The sequence below is a fragment of the Lissotriton helveticus genome, chromosome 1_1, assembly GCF_964261635.1.
Source record: "Lissotriton helveticus chromosome 1_1, aLisHel1.1, whole genome shotgun sequence".
Lineage (NCBI taxonomy): Eukaryota > Metazoa > Chordata > Amphibia > Caudata > Salamandridae > Lissotriton > Lissotriton helveticus.
The window spans coordinates 1,698,113,198-1,698,134,853 of NC_136057.1; the positions used below are offsets into that span (position 1 = coordinate 1,698,113,198).

Here is a 21,656-nt window from a genome sequence, read left to right on the forward strand (position 1 = left end):
CCTGTAATGTTGTACATAATTTCCTCCATCCACATTATTTGCCAACATCTGTGGTATAAATTCAGCTCTACTGGGAGTGCTACCCAGGCTCGCTTTCCTTGCAGTGTTTGTTCAGCTTCTACCAGGAATTACAAGGCTAATTTCCTGTCCCTCTCGATGCCCATTACTTGACCCCTGGCATCTAACCCAGTTAAATACTCATTACTTGGGACAGCACTGTAGTGTCCGTTGTTCATAATATAACATCTAGACTCCAAAAGCTTTGCATTTTAGAGCAATGGCACAATATGTGAGGCAATGAGCCCCTCTCTCCATGCTTCAGACCATCTCTTATTGAATGTGCGTAATGTAGCTAGTGTGTAATGCCATCAGTATAAAATGTTTATGCTACCTTTCATTTGCTTACAATTATGTTTCCTTTATGTGAGTGACATACTACCTCTGACCAGTTTTTGTCTGTGAGTGAAATGTGTAATTCCTTCTCTCTTGAGCCTTGAACCCCACATTTGATTGGAGACTTTGCTTAACATAATACCTGATATAATCTTGATATCAAATGTTTGTCCAGGTCGGTTTATAAGAGCGTCTCAAAGGAGGTCAAAACCTTCATTGTGCCAGGCTTAATTGTGTGATGCAGTGCCCACAATAGTGGGACCTCTTGTCCTTCACTAGGATAAATTCCCACCTGATTTGTTTAAAATATTTATATTACCCTTGCTAAAAAGATGTCTCAGTTTCAAGCACACATCCTTTTTCCGATTTAAAATGGTTCAGTACGGTCCTGGCTGAAAGTCGAATTTCCAAATGAGGGGGGTGAAAGTGGAGGGAAATCTATAAGGTTGCCCTTAGGGCTGCTTTCGCCCTATTGCTTTTTTTGATCCAATGAGGTTCCCATTGAGACGCCCACGGAAGTGTGTGTGCGAGAAAACACTGCTGGTTTTTAGGTCGAGCTACAGTGCGCATGCGTAGCATGCGTCTAGCTCGACAACTATTGTTTTCTGTCTCCTGGGAATCTGAGACAGTGTTCGGCCACGCGCTTCTGCTGTCTCAGATTTGTCCTCGTGAGCGTGCTTTTGCTGCTGGCTGCTTGCTGTGTGTGTGCTGTTTCGCTAGAAAGTGGCGTCATGCTATGCTAGGCAGACAGACACTCGCGTACACACCCCCTCCCCCCCACCAACCAGTCATTGGGCTCTTTTAACACACACACACGCATACATACACCCGCATACACACACGCGCGCACACACAGACACACGCGCGCACACATTCCCCCTCACACCCCACTCACCAGGTTCTTCTCGCGTGTCCCTCGGCAGCCAGCGGGTCATTCTGGATAACAGGCGGGGGCCGCGGGGCTCTCCACGAGCACGGGAGCCCCGCTAGCTGAGACAGAAATCTTCCGGCGGGCACAGGAGTGCGGGGTAGGCTCCCGTCTGCTTTCTGTATTTGTCCGGCCCCGTCCCCGTCCCAGCAAAGGTTGCCTGGCTTCCTGTTGAAGCCGGGCTGCGGCGGTGAGTTTGCTTGTTTTATTTTGCGATTGCGTTTACTTGTTTAAGCTTGTAATCATGTTGGCACTGACACCAAGCCCACATCTATTAATCTTCGCTCCTCTTCCTTCCCAAGAATCAGCTGGTGGAAGGGCTGCAGCGCCGCAATGATCGCATTGCTTTGAGAGGCTTAAGCACACCCCGGCAATCTGAAAGCGCTTCTGCTCAGCTTGCATGCGAATGTAGAACAGGGGGCAGCTGTGCGGGCACTGCTTCGATCTCCGCTGTTTTAAAAATGTTTTATTTTATTTCGCGTGGCTCCTGCACATATGCGTTAATGCATGAATGAATGTTCGTGTTTCTCCTGCACGCATGGGTGTATATATGAATGAATCTCCATGTTTCCCAGCACATTACCATCTGCTGTCCATCCTTCCACGTCCTATGAGGTGCTAAACTACGTGCTCTTGCTGCAGACAGACCATCTCTGCAAAAGAACCTGCAAGTGACATGCCAGTGGTAATTCTTTGGTCTACACTTATGCATCCTTCCTCTTACTGTCCACTGGAATGTTACCTTTTTGCCTCTATGTCATAAATTTCACGAATGAGCTGGTCACGTAAGCAAATCTGCAATGACGAGCACTGGCTGTCAGTTACAATTAATGAAAACAGGCGTTCTTATTGAGCAAATGTTCCTTTGTGATACCTCGGAATCACCTAGCTGCGGGACAGTGGCCAGGCCTCTTATCATTGGTCCGTTTAAGAGACCCTAATATTGCTGGTGCCGACGCTGATCAAGCTAATGCAATGCAATTTGATTTGTGAGCACAAAGCGAAGGTTGAACAATATTTATATTTGCAGACATTATTATTATTTTTTTTTTAGCACTCTAGTCACGCGAGTTGCCATCTCGGTACAAATGTACCTTTCAATTTTCTCCTTCTGCTGCTAACTTACAGCACAAATGAAGCTCCCAAACCGGCCCTTCTCTACTATGCTGTGCGTGTTTTCCCGGCCGCCTGCAGGCATGTGTGGACAGATGGCGAAATTTACTTTCCTGTCATTTTTGGTGACTCCAGATACAGAGAGAACAGATAAGATTGTTTGCTTTTAGCGAGCCTCCCTCACTGGCCCTTAAAACGAGTGAAATTCTCACTTGAATCATTTCACCCTGCAGTTGTGTTTTCAGTGTGCTTCAAGATACAAACCACAAAGTAAAAACATTTCCCGATACCCATGAATTATTATAACGTGCTTTATATTTGTGACCTGTACACGACAATATGTGAATTACCGTGGAATTATTAATATTTACTTGTATTGCATGTATACAGCGTTTACCACTTACCTACATCTTTGCTAAATCGTTTTTTATTTAACACTTGACAGTGTCCCTTCCGCTGCTACCCAGTTAGTCATCACTTTTTACATGAATAATTTACTCCATTCTGTTTATTAAATGTTTGCCTCTAGCTTGTCTTCGGTGCAGGGGTTATCTTAACTTCGTGTGCTAAGGCACATATTTTTTTCATTACTCTTTTCCCAACCGTACGTTCACATCACAACTTCACACGAACATGAAAGTAAGCCTTCTCAACCACCATCTAAATCATGAGGATGGACTTCTACAGTTCTGGACATTTAACAAAACAAACAAGCATTTGCAATGCAATAGGTCTCGCAGTTGTGAGAGTTTGAGCTATTGGCATTGTAAATGGCAACACCTTTTATGTACGTGTTGGTTTTTAAAACATAAATGAAAGGCATTGTCATTTACAATGCCAATAGCTTAAACTCTCGCAAATGCGAGACCTATTGCATTGCAAATGCTTGTTAGGTTTGGTGTAAGCCAAGACCTTTAGATTTTACTAAAATATGTATATACTTACGCATATGGTCTTTAAACCACCTTTCTACATCCATTGGTCTACTGTTGTGTCATTCACATTTTGCTTCCGCCCACTACGGGAAACAACCTTTACAACGCAGTCATTACACCGCACTACATTAACAACACAGTCATTACATCGCAACATCCTTTACAACGCATGTCACTACAATGCATCCATTACTTTTCATGTCACTACATCGCATGACACTACAACGCATGTCACTACAACACAATCATTGCATTGCATGTCATTACAACGCATACCATCACAACGCATAGTACCCCTACACTATCCAACACTTACCCTACTGTTGCACCCCCTGGAGTTAGAATAGTAATTTTTACCCCCACACTATCCAACACATGCCCTACTGTTGCACCCCCCTGGAGTTAGAATAGTAATTTGTGCCCCTACACTATCCAACACTTACCTTAAATGCAATATAGTGGTATGCGTTGTAATGGTATGCGTTCTAAAGGTATAATGCGATGTAATGGAATGCGTTGTAAAAGTAGTTTTAAAAAATGTGTTGTAGTGGTATGCGGTGTAAATGTATGCATTGTAAAGGATGTTGTGAAGTAAAAACTGCGTTGTAAAGGAATGTGTTGTAAATGTATGTGTTGTAACATCATACATTTGCCCACTACAGCATATAGCATGAGGCAGTGGATCAGCTTACTTAAGCCAATGGTTAGCTTCACTTTGAGTGAGTCGATTTTGCTCTTTCACAAGGAGCACGTCTGCACACAAGCTAGTTCCGTTTAGTGCCAGTGTTTTTGTTTGTACTTTATGATGACTTCAATGTTGTCTTCTTGTTTAGAATCTGATTTGAAAGCAGGACACTTTTAAATCACATTCTATCTTTATCAGATCCCATCTCCTACCAATGCTGTTGTGAATTCCTTTTGGAGTGTTTGCCTTTTCTGGCTACTGCTATTTCACAGCATGCCACATTCTGCACATTTAAAACTGTTCAGTATTAAGTCATCCTCTTTTTACTTTTTTTTCGTTCTCTCCTTAGTTTCCTAATCTTTCTGTCTTTCTTTCTTTCTTTCTTTCTTTCTTTCTTTCTTTCTTTCTTTCTTTCTTTCTTTCCAGTGCCAGGTAGTACTATGGTAATATGTGGTTTTTTAAACCCCAAAAACATTTGAATCCCAATTCCAGAAGACACCTAAAAAAGAAACTTCATATAGTTCCTACAATGATAGAATAATATTTTTTTTTGTATAAAAAAAGTTTGACAGAAATAGGGATGGTCACAATACTACTCTGTCTATGATGAGCTGTGGGGAAAAAAAAGAAAACAGGATAAAGAAGAGAAGAAGAATACCGCGCAGGAAAAGAAAGCAGAAACTGAAAATGTATGTTCATAAGTAAAGGTGGGGTGGAGAGAATGGATGAAGGGCTCTGAGAGATTTAAAAAACCAAGGATGGCAAAAAAGGAAGGGTAGAAAATGTAAAAGGAATAAAAGTAGTAATATGGGAGGCATGGGGACACAGGAGGGATCTCCCTATTAAATGAAAATAAAAGAAAGTGGAAGCCGTAGAAGTGGAAAAAAAGCAAAAGAAGCAATATGAAGGGGCGGAGTTGAATGTGGGGGATAAACACCAGGAACCCCCCATAGCAGTGTGAATACTTGAATAAATTCGAAAAATAATCGACATTTTTTTTTTTTAGCTAAGAAAGACATTCGGCAGGTTGGATTTGTCAATCTAGTGAATGCTTTTCTTGGTGAAAAATTAGTAGAAACCAGTTTGAGGAAAATGGTTTGTCATTACCGATTTCAAGAGTTTTTTTAATCATTTACCCATAAAGCCCCGGTTGAGACGTTGAGGTACCCAGACTCTGGGAGTGCTGTCATGCAGCACTGAGGAAGGTGATATGCGGTTCGCCTGTGCTCATATTTTCTGCTTGATTGAAGCTGCTTTTGGGTAGCAAGAGAGGAGAACTCCTTAGCTTAGGGTCTCATATCTGTTTCTTTTTGTTAGGCCTCGCTGAGCCAGCGCATGCGCTGTCGGGAGAGACATTTATTAGGTGAGTTTTCAAAGTGCTACAGGCTGGCCTAGCGCTTGCGTTCACGCGAGCGTGCACGCGCGCAGCCACCATCTGTCTCCTCAGGCACAGGTCATTAAGGTGCTTGTTCCTTTCTTTCATGGATCATTAAGCCTTGCAGCATGCTCCTCCACCCTCTTGCGCTCTGCCCTCACTATCCCTCCCAAGCAGCCCTCACTACCCCCTCCCACACAGCCCTCCTTCTCTGTTTCAAACCCCCTCCCCTCCTAGCCTTTCCTCACGACCAACGCATAAACACAACCACACACACAACCACATCCACACACACCCACAACCACACACACAACCACAGACACACACAACCACAAACAACCACACACACAACCACACCCACACACACAACCACACCCACACACACACAAGCACACACACAACCACAACTACACACACACACAACCACACACAACCACAACTACACACACACAACCACAACTACACCCACACACAACCACACAGACGCACACAACCACACCCACACACAGCCACACCCACACAACCACACACACAACCACGCCCACACACAACCACACACACACAACCACACACGCAACTACACACACACACACACAACCACACCCACAACCGCACCCATACACACAAGCACACCCACACACACAAGCACACCCACAGCCACACAACCACACACACACAACCACACACACAACTACACACACAACCACACACATAACCACACACAACCACCCACACACACAACCACACACACAACCACACCCACACACAACCACACACAACCACACCCACACACACAACCACACACACAACCTCACAACCACACACAACCACAACCAAACACAACCACAACCAAACACACACAACCACACAAAACTACAAGCACACACACGACCACAACCGCACACACAACCACACACAAAACCACAACCACACCCACAACCGCACACACAACCACCACCACACCCACAACCACACACACACAACCACACCCACAACCACACACAACTACACACACACAACCACACCCACACAACCACACCCACAACCACACCCATACACACAACTACACCCACACACACAAGCACACCCACAACCACACACACAACCACACACACACACACAACCATACACATACAACCACACACACACAACCACACAAAACCACAACCAAACACACACAACCACATAAAACTACAACCACACACACGACCACAACCGCACACACAACCACACACACAACCACACATAACTACAACCACACACACAACCACACACAACCACACACACACAACTACACACAACCACAACCAAACACACACAACCACACAAAACTACAACCACACACACGACCACAACCGCACACACGACCACAACCGCACACACAACCACACACACAAACACACATACAGCCACACACAACCACACATAACTACAACCACACACACAAGCACACCCACAAGCACACCCACAACCATGCACACACACAACCACACACACGCAACCACACACACACAACCACACAAAACTACAACCACACACACGACCACAACCGCACACACAGCCACACACACACAACCACAACCACATACAACCACAACCACACACAACCACACACAACCACACCCACAACCACACCCACACAACCACACACACAACCACACCCACACACAACCACAACCACACACACAACCACACACACACACAATCACACCCACAACCACACCCATACACACAAGCACACCCACACACACAAGCACACCCACAACCACACAACCACACACACAACCACACACACAACTACACACACAACCATACACACAACCACACACACAACCACCCACACACACAACCAAAACCCACACACAACCACACCCACACACACACACACCCACACACACAACCACACACACAACCACACACAACCGCACCACCACACACAACCACACACAACCACAACCAAACACACACAACCACACAAAACTACAACCACGAGCACACACACACGACCACAACTGCACACACAACCACACACACAACCACACATAACTACAACCACACACACGACCACAACAGCACACACAACCACACACAACCCCAACCACACACAACCACCACCACACCCACAACCACACAACCACACCCACAACCACACACACACAACCACACACACAACCACAACTACACACACACAACCACACACACACACAACCACAACCACAGCCACACACACAACCACAAGCACACACAAAACCCACACACAACCACACACACACACACACAGACAGCCACAAACACCCACACAACTACACCCACACACAACCACACCCACACACACACAACCACACACCCACAACCACACCCACAACCACAAACACAACCACAACCAACCACACCCAACCTCACAACCACACACACAACACCCAACCACACCACCAAACACACAACCACACACACAACCACAACCACACCCACACAACCACACACCCAACCACACACCCACAACCACACAACCACACCCACAACCACACCCAAACACACAACCACACACACAACCACAACCACACACAACCACACACACACACACACACACACACCCGCCCCGGCCACTCACTGCCTATCAGCCTGCTCTCAGCCAGGTAGCGCGATCGGTTACACTTTCACGCGATCAGTTTCACTTTCACGGCCGTGTTCGCCGTGAAAGTGTTAGCGTTTCTAGTATTATTCAGCATTCACTCTTGTTTCCTAGTGCTTGACAAACCAATCTCTACAATATTTAAGCAGCCTGCACGTCTCCTGTCAATCATACCACTCCTTTCATTTTCTCTGATCCACATAGATATCAGTGGTACAGACAAAGATAACCAGGTTTCTTATCCTTCCTTCAAGCAATAACCAGAATGCTAAACTGCATTCGTGCCCCACTTCGTTTTAAACAGCAAACAGTTATGCTAATTGGTTTGTTTCACAGAGGTTGTGTTTTAGGAGAAGGGCAGTGGCACTCGCATGGCACTATACGCTAGAGTGTCCAATAGAGTTATTTAAAAAAAAAATAGTTTTAGGAAAAATGTACTCTTTTAAAAATACTGATTCCACCAGAATACGAGTCCTCCACAACACCCTGTTTTTTTGGCTATCAGCTGTGAAAAGGAGACCAATATTGCCCCCATTTTTATTATTCTGTATCCTCGGTTCATTCCTGGGCTGCTTTTTTAACTTGTCTCTAGTTTATCGCAAATCTTACCGTTACTAATTCAAATTGTGTTAGCTTTAGCTTATTTGCAATGCATACTTTATCTCAATAAGTTGCTGTAACAAGCTGCAAGTCCGCTACGGAAGCCCATTTATTTTTTCTAATTATTTTCCACATAAGGTTGCAAGACCATAAAGTGGAGTTTTCAGGATTTTGAATAGTTTCTTGTTTGAAGATGTTACTCTCTCCTGCGCACCCCACTCCTGTACTAAGTTTACAAGTGACCTGGCATCCGCCTTTCAGAGGTTCTTGCATCCACCCAAGTCTGGCCTGGCACTGGTGCGTCGCAGCCTGGCACACACCGGGTGATGATCTCACACCTTCTTCTAGACCCCAGATCACTACTGTTTGTAGTCTGTCACTCACCCCTCACCTCCCTGGCACTCACCCTTCACACCTCAGGCCTGGCAGTCACTCCTCGCACCTTGCACTCACCCTTCTCCCTCTCTGGCACTCAGCATTAACTCTCTGTGACACTCAACTGTCACCTCCCTGACACTCACCCTCGACTGACCCTCCTGGTACTCATACTTCTCCTCCCTGGCACATATCCTTCCCCTCCCTGACACTCACCTATGTCCCTCCTGGCATTCACTACTCGCATCCTTGGCACTCACCCATCACCTCCATGGCCCTATGCCTTCACCCCTTGCACTCACCCTTCCCCTCCCTGACACTCACCTTTGACCCTCCTGACTCGTGCGTCTCACCTCCATGGCACTCAACCTTCATCTTCCTGGCACTTACCCTTCATCCAAAACACAAAAGATGATGGACGGAATGTTGCACAATGGCAAAACATTCACCCCCAGTCACAGATCTGGGTTCAATCCATTGTTATTTTCCTCACCAAGCCACCCCAGTTCAAACATGGCCATATGCAAATTAGTCTTGACCCTGTGCCTCATGTGAACAGTCCAGACTGAACTGCCAAACCATGTCTTCCCTGGACGGAATCAAGCATCCTAGGGCCGGTTTCTGGCTATCAGCCGTCTTCAGCCAGGATAGCTTGACTCCAGTGGCTTAGTGTGCCCGGGACCCACGTCTGGCCATACCCTTCCCACATAGGGTGAACAGCAAAAGACACAAGATGATGGACGGAATGTTGCACAATGGCACTCAACCTTCAACTTCCTGGCACTGACCCTTCATCCCCCTGACCTGGCACTCAACCATCACCTCTGTGGCACTAGCCCTTCACCCCCCTGGCCTGTCAGCTACCCCTCAACCCTGGCACTCATACTTCCCCTCCCTGGCACTCACCCATGACCCTCCTGACTCTTATGTCTCATCTCCCTGGCACTCACTCCTCACCTCTCTGGCACTCACCCATCACCCCCATGGCCTGACAGCCACCCTTGTCCTTCCTGGCATTCACTCCTCACCGCCCTGCCACTCACCCTTGACCCTCCTGGCACTAGCCCGGTTTCCCCCAAGAACAGAAAATAACAAGCATTGGCATAGCCAATAGGTCTCGCCTTTGGGACCTTATAAGTGTTAAGCCATGCAACAGTTGATGCTGTTGCACCAAGGATATTTTGCTGCTAAACTAAATACTTAGAATGTCCCAAAAGTGAGACCTTTTGGCTATGCCAGTGCTTGTTTTTCTTCTGTCTTTGGGAGGGAGGTGGGTGGAAGTAATCTGCATCACATGCAGGATGTGAGAGAGAGCGAGAGAGAGACCGCTTTTGCTTCCGCTTGCGAATAGCCACTTTGCCCGCTGACTCAGTGCGCATCCTCTTATCAGCACCACTCTCTATATGGAAGAAGTTAGACTCAGTTACAGGAGAAGAGCAGACTGGAGTTGGACCGGCCTTGTCAGACTTGTGCTAAAAAAGAGGATACCCGTAGGAGGAGATGAGCTCGACTCTGCAGTGAAAGCCCTTGAAGTCACTGAAGTGGATCAAGATGGATCCCGAACTCAGACACACGAAGGGGGTTATTCTTGAACTTCCTATGGAGTCAATCAACAGCACCACGTCAACAAAAAGTTAGACATATTTCTTCGCACAGTGTAAAAGGAACTTTTGTTCTCAGCTTCCAGTTACTTGTTATCTTTTCTTTGGGCCTTGAAAAGTGGATTCTACTCAAACAAATGATCAGTTGCGGAACAATGGTGGTTGTTCAGCTAAATACTTTAGCTACATCTTTTTATTATTTTTGAACAGTTACACACGCACTCATCTACCTCCAAAGGCCAGTGAATTACATAAACAAATGGGGAGAAAAGGGTGTGTAGAAAAGCAGGGTAGGGTGGTTTCGTGAAGAGAACAGCCTCTGCAACATAGGGATAGATATTGGGGAACATGAGGGAGGTCTAGGCAGGAAGGGGGGTGGTTTTTACCTCTTTGACATCATTCCCGACTAATGTACAAGGTCTCTTGTCTGGTTAGTATGAAGTATCGAATTTAGGCTGGCCTCTCGAAATCATTTTTGGTCAGGCACAGGCTCCGGCTGCATGCATCTGGGGATGTGTAGGTATTTTGGCCATGCTAATCCAGTGAGAGGAACTGGAGGCACGGGATCCGCATTTTATCAAAGTGCGACAGTTTACTATCCACTGAGGTGTTGAGTTTTTCCATCCCTATAATGTCCTACAGTCTATGAAGCCAGTCTATATGCACGGCTGTGGATTATGTGCTCCATTTAGAGGTAATATCTTGCTTGGCAGTGCACAGTGCCGTGCTGATAGCTTTTCCTTTGTTGGAGTGTAGCGGGTACGTCAATGAATTTGGGAAATCCTAGCAAGGTACAGCTTGGGACAATGTTTTGAGAGACATTAAGGACATTTTAGATATAGAGCGTCCCCCTCCCCCCCCCCCCCCCCGGGCCTCTATGCCAAAAATCTCATTAATGTCTTTCAAAACATTGTTCCAATATCTTTTAAGCTTGGGGCAGAGGAGGGGTGTCAACGTGGCAGTGTAGCCACAGAAGCACCAGCTGTCCACTTTGCTTCTGCTTTTCCATTTCGCAATCCTCGCTGGTGTGTTATTTTAAGCATTGACTCTTTAGTTAGCGCACTGAAAGGGGCATGTGATTCAGAGTGATCCAACCCTGAGGGTTGCATATCATGTGCTGTGTGGTCCATCAGTCTGGCATTGCTGGCGGATATGGCTTTTTTGTATCCTTAAGGGTAGGGTCCTTCCTAGGCCTTTGGTTCGTCATTGTGGCGAAAGAGTTTTTACTATGAGTAGGCCTGAAAGCAGGGGTGGTTTCTAGAGACTCTTCCCTGGAAAGGGAAATCCTTCGGTAGCAGGGGCACATGCACTACAGGCTCTACAATGTTGTTCGGCTGCCACCAATTAGACCCACTCTGCTATAAAATCTAGGGTTCTAGGCAAAGAGGGGCCTCTGTGTGAATGGGGGAGTGAATTGGCAGATTGTTTCAGTCGCAGCACCGGCTCCTTGAGCCTCAGTGAGCCAGGTCCAGTGCTCTCCTGGGTTCAGGTGGGGAGACGGGAGCACCAAAAGCTGCTGGATACGCTTCTCTCAGGCCTTGGGTGGGGACCTCCTGGCTAAATCGCTTAGTGTCTCTGCTCTTCTTTCCCTGTTAGGGCTCTCCTGGTGGATGCTTGCAGGCTTAGGGACACTGGGACATTGGGGAGACGGTTTGGGGTTTGGACGCTGCAAACTCACTGCAGGTAGTATTTAGTTCTGAGCTCCTCTATCAGCCGCTGTAGAGTGCCTTCTGCGGCACAGTCCCCTGCGTGGAATGAGCCAAAGGCCTTGTTAAGGCCCGTCCGCTGCTAGTGGTTGTGTGTGAAGGAGGGTGTAACCTGTCTATGGGCTAGCGCTCCCCAGCGCAGCCTCCGCAACAAGTGCCACCCTGGCCAGCTCATGGTGAGCTGTTGAGATACTCCTGCTAGGCCTTGGTGCCTCCTGCGCTCAGGTGGCGCTCACCTGGCTTTGTGCTCAGTGACTCACCCTCCTCCAGTTCTAAGGAGTGGGCGCTGCAATGGTTTGTCTGGGAGGAGGGTCGCTTCAGTGTACTGTCCCTGCAGAGGTTGCCATTTTGAGACCCACTGAGGGCCAGGCACCAAGTCCAGTTCTCCATTGGTGATTTGGAGGAATCAGTCGTTTGCTTTGTGGCAGTGTACTTAAGACAATCTCAGCCGCTGGGTTCCAGGTGGCAGAATGTAGCCCAGGGACACAGGTTGGATGAAATGGGCAGAGAAGCTGTGATGAGATGCTCCTACGCGGCTGCCATCTTTGCCACTCCCCCTCAGGCCCCCAGCAAGATACTTTTGACCTCCCTCATGTTTGCCCCACTAGTGCATGAGGTAAGTGATGGTCCCCTAAACACTGCAGTTGGAGGAACAGAATGTATCACCACCCTACTGACAGAAAGCATACTTGGTTTGCTTGAAACTACACATTTGAGAAGAAGACCAGGGCCAGTGATTGATGTAGGATAATTTGGAGCATTAGAGAAGCAAATTCTGACCTACACTGATGGGCATAAAAAGGGCTGTGAGGTGGGTGTGTACTTAAGTAACTGAAGTAATCTCACCAACTAAAGACATACACCCACATACATATTACCAGGCATGCAGAGTTCTTGCAAAACTGGTACAGAAGTAGCTTATTTTCCTAACATTAGAACATTCAATAGGTTATGTTGTGGTACTGGACACAGAACAAGCCAAGACATTGAACAACAAGTACGTTTCAAGAGAAAATGTCACCTAGATGGCCTACATTGCACAGACAGACACAATTCTCAAATTAGTGTTGACATCGTATTCTTCAGCAGGAATTGTTTAATGCCCTTATTGGTAAAAGTAGATTTTGGTTCAAATAACAATCATGGTATCTCAAAATTTATTTTGTACTGTGTTTTGTTGAAGTGAATTACCAGGATTGTAAAACAGTCTCTCATCGTCCAATGCACACTTGGCCCTGGATCCTTAAATTAATTGGTTTAAGTATATTGTATAACAGCAGTGAACTTTCCGTCATACAGAAGGGTCAGCCAAATCGCTGATGGGAACTCATTTTAGGACACAGGAGTGCAATGGGCCAATGTGAAGAAGGGAAACCACAAGTTATCTCACATTAAACTGTCCTGGATGGAAAGCTCAGGGATGAAGTGGGCTTGCTGAACACTTATTTGTGCCATATGGGAAATTTGCATCACTCAGATCTACAAATGTACCTCCTATGTGAAGGGTCTGCTACTTCATAGTATGAAAAAGGCATTAACCAACTTGGGGGCTCTGTTTGGGGCACCCTGAAATAATCTGACCACAAATCATCCAACATAAGGAGTAGTGAGGGCTAGGTTGCCTGCAGCAAATGAGAGGTTCAGGAGTATATTAAACTCACTAAGCATAAGTTATGAAGCAGTCTGCGAATGGCTTCGCAAGACTTAGTGCCCGATTTCGATTTTGGCAGACCGAGTGATCTCTGTTGACCTCGCAGAGGACTTTCCGTCTGCCAGGCAGAGACTACTCCACCTGCCAAATTTGTAAAGGACCTCCAAGCTATGAAGGCGGTTCCTGTATTTTCCTGTTTGAAACAGGGCTCTGTCAGCGGAATGGCACCATGCATCAATCAATTCACTTTTTTTATTTTGAAAAAGAAAATCCTGAAACTGGATTTACTTTTTGAAAATGAAAAAGAAAATTCTGTCCCCGCAAATGGAGTTCGCTCACACTCCCCACTGCCACTACCTCCATGGTTTTACTGGCGGTGACGGGCAGTGAAAACTGACTTGTAATTCCACCCATACAAGTTAGCAGGGAGGAAGGATAGGCCAACCTTTGGCGGTGCTTATTCCGCAGGGCTGTTGGAGGTGAATAACCACTGCGGCGACAGAATAGTCTTTAATCCTAAGGTCCATGGGCAGATACGTTTGGTGGGCTGACAGTATTCTTGGAGTTAAGGATACTCTGCCGCCAATGCAACAGAGTATCCTTCCCGCCAATAATTAAATAGGGCCCTTGGTCTCCTGAGTGGACAGCTGGGTGGAACTTTGGTTCTTATAATGTACATTTGCCCGAAATTGAAATGGACATTTTCCTTCTTAATATTCAGGAGGTCATGGAGGGGCCAGATGTACATAATATGGAGAAGCTAGCTCAGATGAGCGGGGCGACTCAGGTATCTTGAGCTGCCATCCCTGAGGCTTGGCAGAGTTACAAGGTGATCCTAAAACATACCTAGACAGTGGATCTTGCATCTTAAATGCAGTTTGACCGGTCTCTGAAAGTCATTATGTGGAGTAGGGGATGATGTGAGTTAATTAATCCTTCAACAGACAGTTGGAATCCTTAGCACCTGTGGCAACTGGCCATGGTCTCGCTCTAACTTGTCAGTAGCATGATACTGAGAAAAAAGAAAGGCTGGTGGCAAGCCACTCTGCACTAATGAGCTGAAAAGAACTTCAGTGCTTTGGTGTTGAGAGTATCTACAGGACAGGTCTAGCTTTCTCTTTAGAGTGTCAGCTGACCTCACTACTGACACCAAGATCCCTGTAAGTGAACTGAAGCTGTGTAATCAATACACTTGCAATGTTATTTTACCCACAAAGTTGCTAATTTACTATGTCGCATGCCTTGTATATAAGCTTGTTTTGTCAGCGCATCCTCCAAGGGTTAGTTAGGCATGTTATGTGCGTAAATATATATCTCGCCCTCAGGATGCAGGGAGGAATGTTACAAACTAATCTGTGATGTATAAAAGGGGAGGAACACTCTTATCTGCTGTGTGAATCTTGTCAACAACGTGTTGTGGATTCTTTCTACTGTGTTTGGGAAACGTGCTTGGCTCCTTCAATACAGTTACTGACCAGATGTGCTGAAAATGTGCTCTGCAGGAAGGGGAGCCAGCAAGGAGTACAGTCTGCCTTTTGCGTAGTCATGGCAATCCTGTTTGTGAAACAGGAGAACCAGTTTCACATTTAAGCTAAACAGAGCAGTGATGATAGTTTTGGATTCCAATGCACCCTAAACAAAAGATCAAACATGCATATGATATGAATCGAGTGTCATTCCACGTGTCAAAAACAAACTGGTTTGGCGATCATGCCATTTCTTTTTTCCAGTTTTTCTTTTTTTTACTTCAAATGTGCCTTATCTGAGCCAGGCTGGGTTTTTAGCCGTCTGAACATACGTTGTTTTGCTGGTGATTACTACTGTGCTGGCGTGAAAAGGGAGTTATTTGCACATACATTTTGCAGGGTTTGCCTTTCGGCAGTGTATGTTATGGACTCATTGAACCCTTAAGTTAAGGTCCCTTGTGAAAGTAGAATATGAAAGAGAAAGGTACGTCTTCAGGGCATGCGCATGCGCAATTCGCGCCCACCTGCAGCAGCTGATGGGTATGGTGGCTGCATGCCAAGGTTGGAGACCCATCCCAGGCTTGCTGGAACAAGGGTTTAAGAAGCTTGCAGGAGCATGTGTGATGAGATAGCTGGTTGAAAGGGGGCTGATGAATGTGATTGTGTGCAGGTGTTCAGGTGTTTTTTTCTTTCCTGTCAGGAGTTTTTCCACAATTTGAGACAGAAATCAGATCTGTGACTGCGCGTACAGGAAGACAATATCTGTGTAAAAGTTCAAGCGCTAGACAGTGCAGACAGGGGCAGGTTGCCAAATTCAGAAAACAACCCTTTTTCGTCGCAATGATTCATAAAACTGGAAAATGAGATCAGTAATTTGGCCGCATGAGTACTTCTTGCCGGATTGTAGGATTTATTTATTTGAATGTTGATGTTGTGTCTTGGTGTCTGTTCGAGATGGGCCATCACTTGCTATAAGTGAGCACACTGATGCTTCTTCCTTCGTTAAGGGTCAGATAGTAGGAATGGTCACCGTGCCTACTTTAACAAGCATTGGCATAGCCAGTATGTCTCGCCTTTGGGACCTTATGTGTTAAGCCATGCATTAAATTATCCTAGGTGCTTTGCCAGCTACACAACTACTACATACTGGGTCATGGAGTGTTGCAATGCAATAGGTCTTGCATTTGCGAGAGTTAGAGCTATTGGCGTTGTAAATGTAAATGTTTTTTACTTACGTGTTTTGGGGTGGGGTGGATGTTTGTGATGGCAATTGTGTGTTTTACAATTAATCTAAACGGAAGCATGTTGATCATGGGATCTGGTGTATGGGGCATGTTAGACCCTATGTGTGCTATGTAAAAATAATGTAAGCACTAGTTGAAGAGATTCCGTGGTCCTGTGCGCATTCCAGAAATGATAAAGAATCACCCGTAGTGAGTATTCAAAAGTTAAAGCAAAAGGAACGACTGGAAGGCTGTGCATTCTATAAACCAACAGCAGTGCCGTCACACTCGTATTTTGCATTCTTCAAACCTCAAATGATTATAGGGACGATACATGCAAGTCCGCTATTGTGAAATCCATGCATGGGGCATGTCATCCGCTATGTGAGCCAAGTGAGTATGGTGAGAACACCAGTTGAAGTAATTCAGTGGTCCCGAGTATGTTCTGTATGTGGTAAAAAATCACTGTTTTAAGGACAAAAAAATACAAGCAAATTAAACAAGCATTTACAATGCAATGGTCTCGGCATTATTATTGAAGGTGAATAAAACTTGCCATATGAATAGGAACATTGAAAAAAAAGATAATAAAAAATGCATATCACTATAAGTAATTATTTGTTTTTATTTTGTAATGTTTTCAAGTATGAACACCATACCATTGGTTGACGAAGTGCTCAAAACATGCAGTAAACCACACAATACGAGACTGCAACGATTATAAAGGGCACCAATATATTATGCAATATGATTTAATGATGTCTACATAACCCATGTGCTCTTCCCTCCATCTCTCTTGAATTCTGGAATTCTCACCGAGAACCCGAGAAACCGCACCTCTCAGAGAGGAAGTGTGCTCTTCAGAGGCGTACCCGGTTCAAACAGTGCTTCATAAAGTGAAGTTTCAGAGACCCTTGAAAACATGGAGGAGGCAGGTATCGCGAAGGGGGGTTACATGGCACTATCAAACCCCACCCTGGTACAAATATCAGACCAGTAAATTACATTAATAAACAACCTTGTACTTTAATGCATGACATTTGTCTTTCGAGAAAAAAAAAAAACTTAGTGGCCAGTACGGGGATCGAACCCGCGACCTTGCCGTTATTAGCACCACGCTCTAACCAACTGAGCTAACCGGCCCTGAAGGTAACAGTGCGAAGGAATGTTTTCATGATATAGAACTGGGTCACAAATAGACCATTCTATGTTATCATAGGTGCAGAATCAACACATTGAGGCGCTCCGACAGTTCTGGGTTGACTCATTTGCACATACAAGGAAAGAGCACGTACATTAAATCACAAATGGTACTGAAGGCGCTTCATTAACTGACACGATTAGCAACTCCAGGTAAAGATAGACCGAAGACCAGCATCACTCCACAGCTCCCCGCCCCCTCCCACGTACTTTAAAAAAGGACTGGTCTCTGCTGAGCAGCACCGCGCATGCTCAATGTTCTTCGAGTCCTCCTCCCACCGAAAACACGGCATACCACACACTACCACAAACTGGCCTCTATGTCCCTAACCCTTCCCTTTCTGTACCCTTTTTTCGGTACCACTTTCCCAATCCCTCCCCGACCACCACACTTTCAAATACCTCGCTCACTTGATATAATTTTTTCTATGATCCCCTCGAGTACACAACTTGTACTTTCCAAACGGATAGAGGGCTGTTAATCCATCATTTTATTCCCTACTCTTCATAGAATGTCACATTTTCCCAAAGATGAGAGTACACCACCATACAACCTCTAAACTAGCACAATACACCTGCACGTGCTCAAAAATAGTAAGACACTAACTGAAAGTGACTTCGTGAGTGCCCGGCTTTCGTAGATTTGTCGGTCCCGTGCGCCTGGATTTGGTTCACAGGACATAAACCACGTCTTTCTATTAGTTCTCTAGTCTGTTAAGTAGAGAGAACGCTGTGCAGTCACGCCGCCCATTAAAGAAGAGCAGGAAGGTGTGTTTGTCTGGGTTTTTTGTAGACTCTCTGTGCTGAACTGGTCGGAAGAGTAATCGGCGTGATTAGTAGCTCCGGTGGAGAGGGGTTAGCTAGTTCCTGTGGGCGCAGGCCCGAAGGCCTGAGATCCCGAATAAAGAGCATCGGTGAACTGCCTCAGGTCAGTTTTAAAGAAACAAGGCAGTGACGTGTCAGAGGAATCGTTCAACCTGTAATTTTAAACAAGCAACTAGAATTACCGGCACTGCAGAGTTTTGGGAAAGCCTGTCAAAGTGGCAAATCCCGCTGGGGCGTAGTCGGGTGCCATAATGTGATCAAAGAAAATGGCTACCGTGCTGTCCTGTTATTGAGTATACTCGGCGAGAGGTCTGGATCCGGGTCCTGGAGAGAAGCACTTCCGGGTCGCCACGGGCAGCGCGGCGGCCCGTCAGAGCGCTTCACAATAGGAACAGAAATGATCCATGAGACGAGTGAACAGTTACAAAAGCAGACGTTAAGTTACATTAGGCAAAAGTGACAATTGTGAGCAAACAAAATACAAGAGGTAGCAAAGGGTACATTACAGGAGAAATGGACTGGGACCTCGGTGAGAGGGGGGTGTAACGCCCATCACTAGAAAAGGGGCGGGGCTTAAAAAAAGAGACAAAAACGCCCCCGATTCGCATCAAGGCGGGGCATGAACTGAGTGACACCCCTCTCCTCCAATGGCTGGCCAGCATTTACGAGGCAAGCCAATGGAGAAGAGGGGCGTGTTCAAGCCCCTATACTAGACAACATAAAATCTTGGACTCCGCCCACTTCGTGGGACGCTAGTCCGAGACCTAAAAAGGAACAACTGGCAGGCTGTGCCTTCTATCTACGAACTACCGTGATGGCGCACTCGTATTTTGCATTTTCGAAACCTCAAAAGATTATAGGGATGGCGCTGCATACTAATGAAGTACATGCAAGGCTGCTACAGTGAGTACCATGTAAATACTGTCGGAACATTAGTTCAAGGAATTCCATGATCCCGTGTGGGTCAAAAATGTCATGAAAATAACCCATCTTGAAAGATGAAAAATAAATTAAACTAAGGGAACAGTTGGTAGGCTAAGTCGTCTACATTTGCGTCCTTAACATTATCTAAACAAAATTAATTGACAACGTGCTCATATCATCCGTTCACCAAACTAGCAAAGAACTATGTAAACAAAATCCCCACTGGAAAGATTACCAACAAGCATTTACAATGCAACGGTTTCGCCTTTGTAAAAGTTAGAGCTATTAGCATTGTAAATGACAAATTTTTTATTTATGTGTTGGTTTTGAAAACAGATAAATAAATGGCATTGTCATTTACAATGCCAATAGCTTAATCTCTCGCAAATGCGAGACCTATTGCATTTGCACCCACACGCACACACACAGAGAGCCAGCCACCCACACATAGAGCCACCTACAAAAAAAAGCTAGCCACACAGACAGAGCCCCAACACACACAGAGCTCTGTAATGAGTACACATTTGCAGGCAGCTGCACACTGTAAAGAATGCATGCTTATTTTGTACATATATATTCAACCTAGCTCGTTCACATATTGTAAGCACAAAAAATCATAACTTTGAAAAGATACAGTAAACTGTTTTAAACATGATGCTAATTTCAAATATTCATAGAATTCTTTGTAAGTGTGCATTCTTTGTAAGTCGCTGGATGCCGGAGGCAGGGTGATGTTAGTTATGCTAGATCTGTCGGCGGCTTTCGACACCGTCCCCCATGAGGATCTCCTCATAAGACTGCATGACATCGGTATGAGGGGGTCGGTGCTCAGTTGGTTTCGTTCCTTTCTAGCCAACCGCCGACAAACGGTCTGGGCCTCCCCTGGATCTGCCGAAATGTCGCCTTTGGGAGTCGGAGTTCCTCAGGGCTCAGTATTGAGCCCAACTCTTTTTAACATCTTTATGACCCCTCTGGCGGCATTGGTGGAGTCCTATGGGGCCCAGATCGTTTCCTATGCTGACGACACCCAGCTTCTCTTCACCTGCCAGAAGGGCGAAGAATTCGAGGGTGAAAGTATCCGTGAGTGCCTTGGGGCTGTTTTTAACTGGTTCCAACTGAACAGCCTCAAGTGCAACTCGGATAAATCCGAGATACTTTTCTTTGGATGCCCCTCGGAACCGGACTGGCAAGGGTGGTGGCCTGCCGACATGTTCCCTCCAGCTAATTCTTCTGAGTCAGCCAAGAACCTGGGAATTAAAATAGACAATGGGCTTACGCTCAAATCCCAGGTGCTGACCCTCACAGGAACATGTTTCGGTATCCTCAGGACGTTGCGGAAGTTTTTTCCGCTGCTTTCTGAGGACCATAGGAGAATAATTGTTCAGGCCCTCATCGGGTCCAGACTCGATTATGCCAATATCTTGTATCTAGGCCTGCCGGAATACCTCTTACAGCGTATGCAGGTGGCCCAGAATGCAGCCGCACGAGCCATCTTCGGCTTGCATCGACGAGTGAGGGCGTCAAACTTACTGCGAACTCTACATTGGCTCCCCATCCGGAAGCGGATAATATTCAAGGCCATGACACTGGCTCACAAAGCCTTGCATGCCACGGGTGCCCAATACTTACAAAAGAGGCTGGCTTTCTATCTGCCGGCACGATCTTTAAGATCGGAGTCACTGGCATTAGCAGTAGTCCCCCGCATAAAGAAAGCCCGTATCGGAGGACGGTCTTTTAGGCTGCTGGCCCCTCAGCTTTGGAACTCCCTACCTTTGTCCTTGCGTTCCACGCCCAACTTATTCGCTTTCAGGAAGAGCTTAAAGACCTGGCTCTTTACTGGCTAGAGTCTCATAGTTCCATCTTTGGTCCTGCTGTTTTGTCCTTTTACTGTTATGTTGTATCTGTTTTCCTTCTTTTTCTGGTCTGGAGCACAAAGCGCCGGGACACTCCTTTGGAGTAGCCGTGCGCTATAGAAGACCTATAATAACATAATACCATAACATAACATAACAGAACAGGTTGAA

The 21,656-nt window shown here is 46.0% G+C and overlaps 1 protein-coding gene and 1 non-coding gene across 6 annotated transcripts in view; one reads left to right on the forward strand and one right to left on the reverse strand.

The window, feature by feature from the left end:
* The window catches only part of STAT6 (signal transducer and activator of transcription 6), a 732,055-nt gene that overhangs the window by 98,507 nt on the left and 611,892 nt on the right, over positions 1 to 21,656 (forward strand). The gene's annotated exons all lie outside the window — the stretch shown is intronic.
* TRNAI-AAU (transfer RNA isoleucine (anticodon AAU)) lies at positions 17,753 to 17,826 on the reverse strand. The gene has a single exon. It is a non-coding gene; the product is annotated as a tRNA-Ile (tRNA).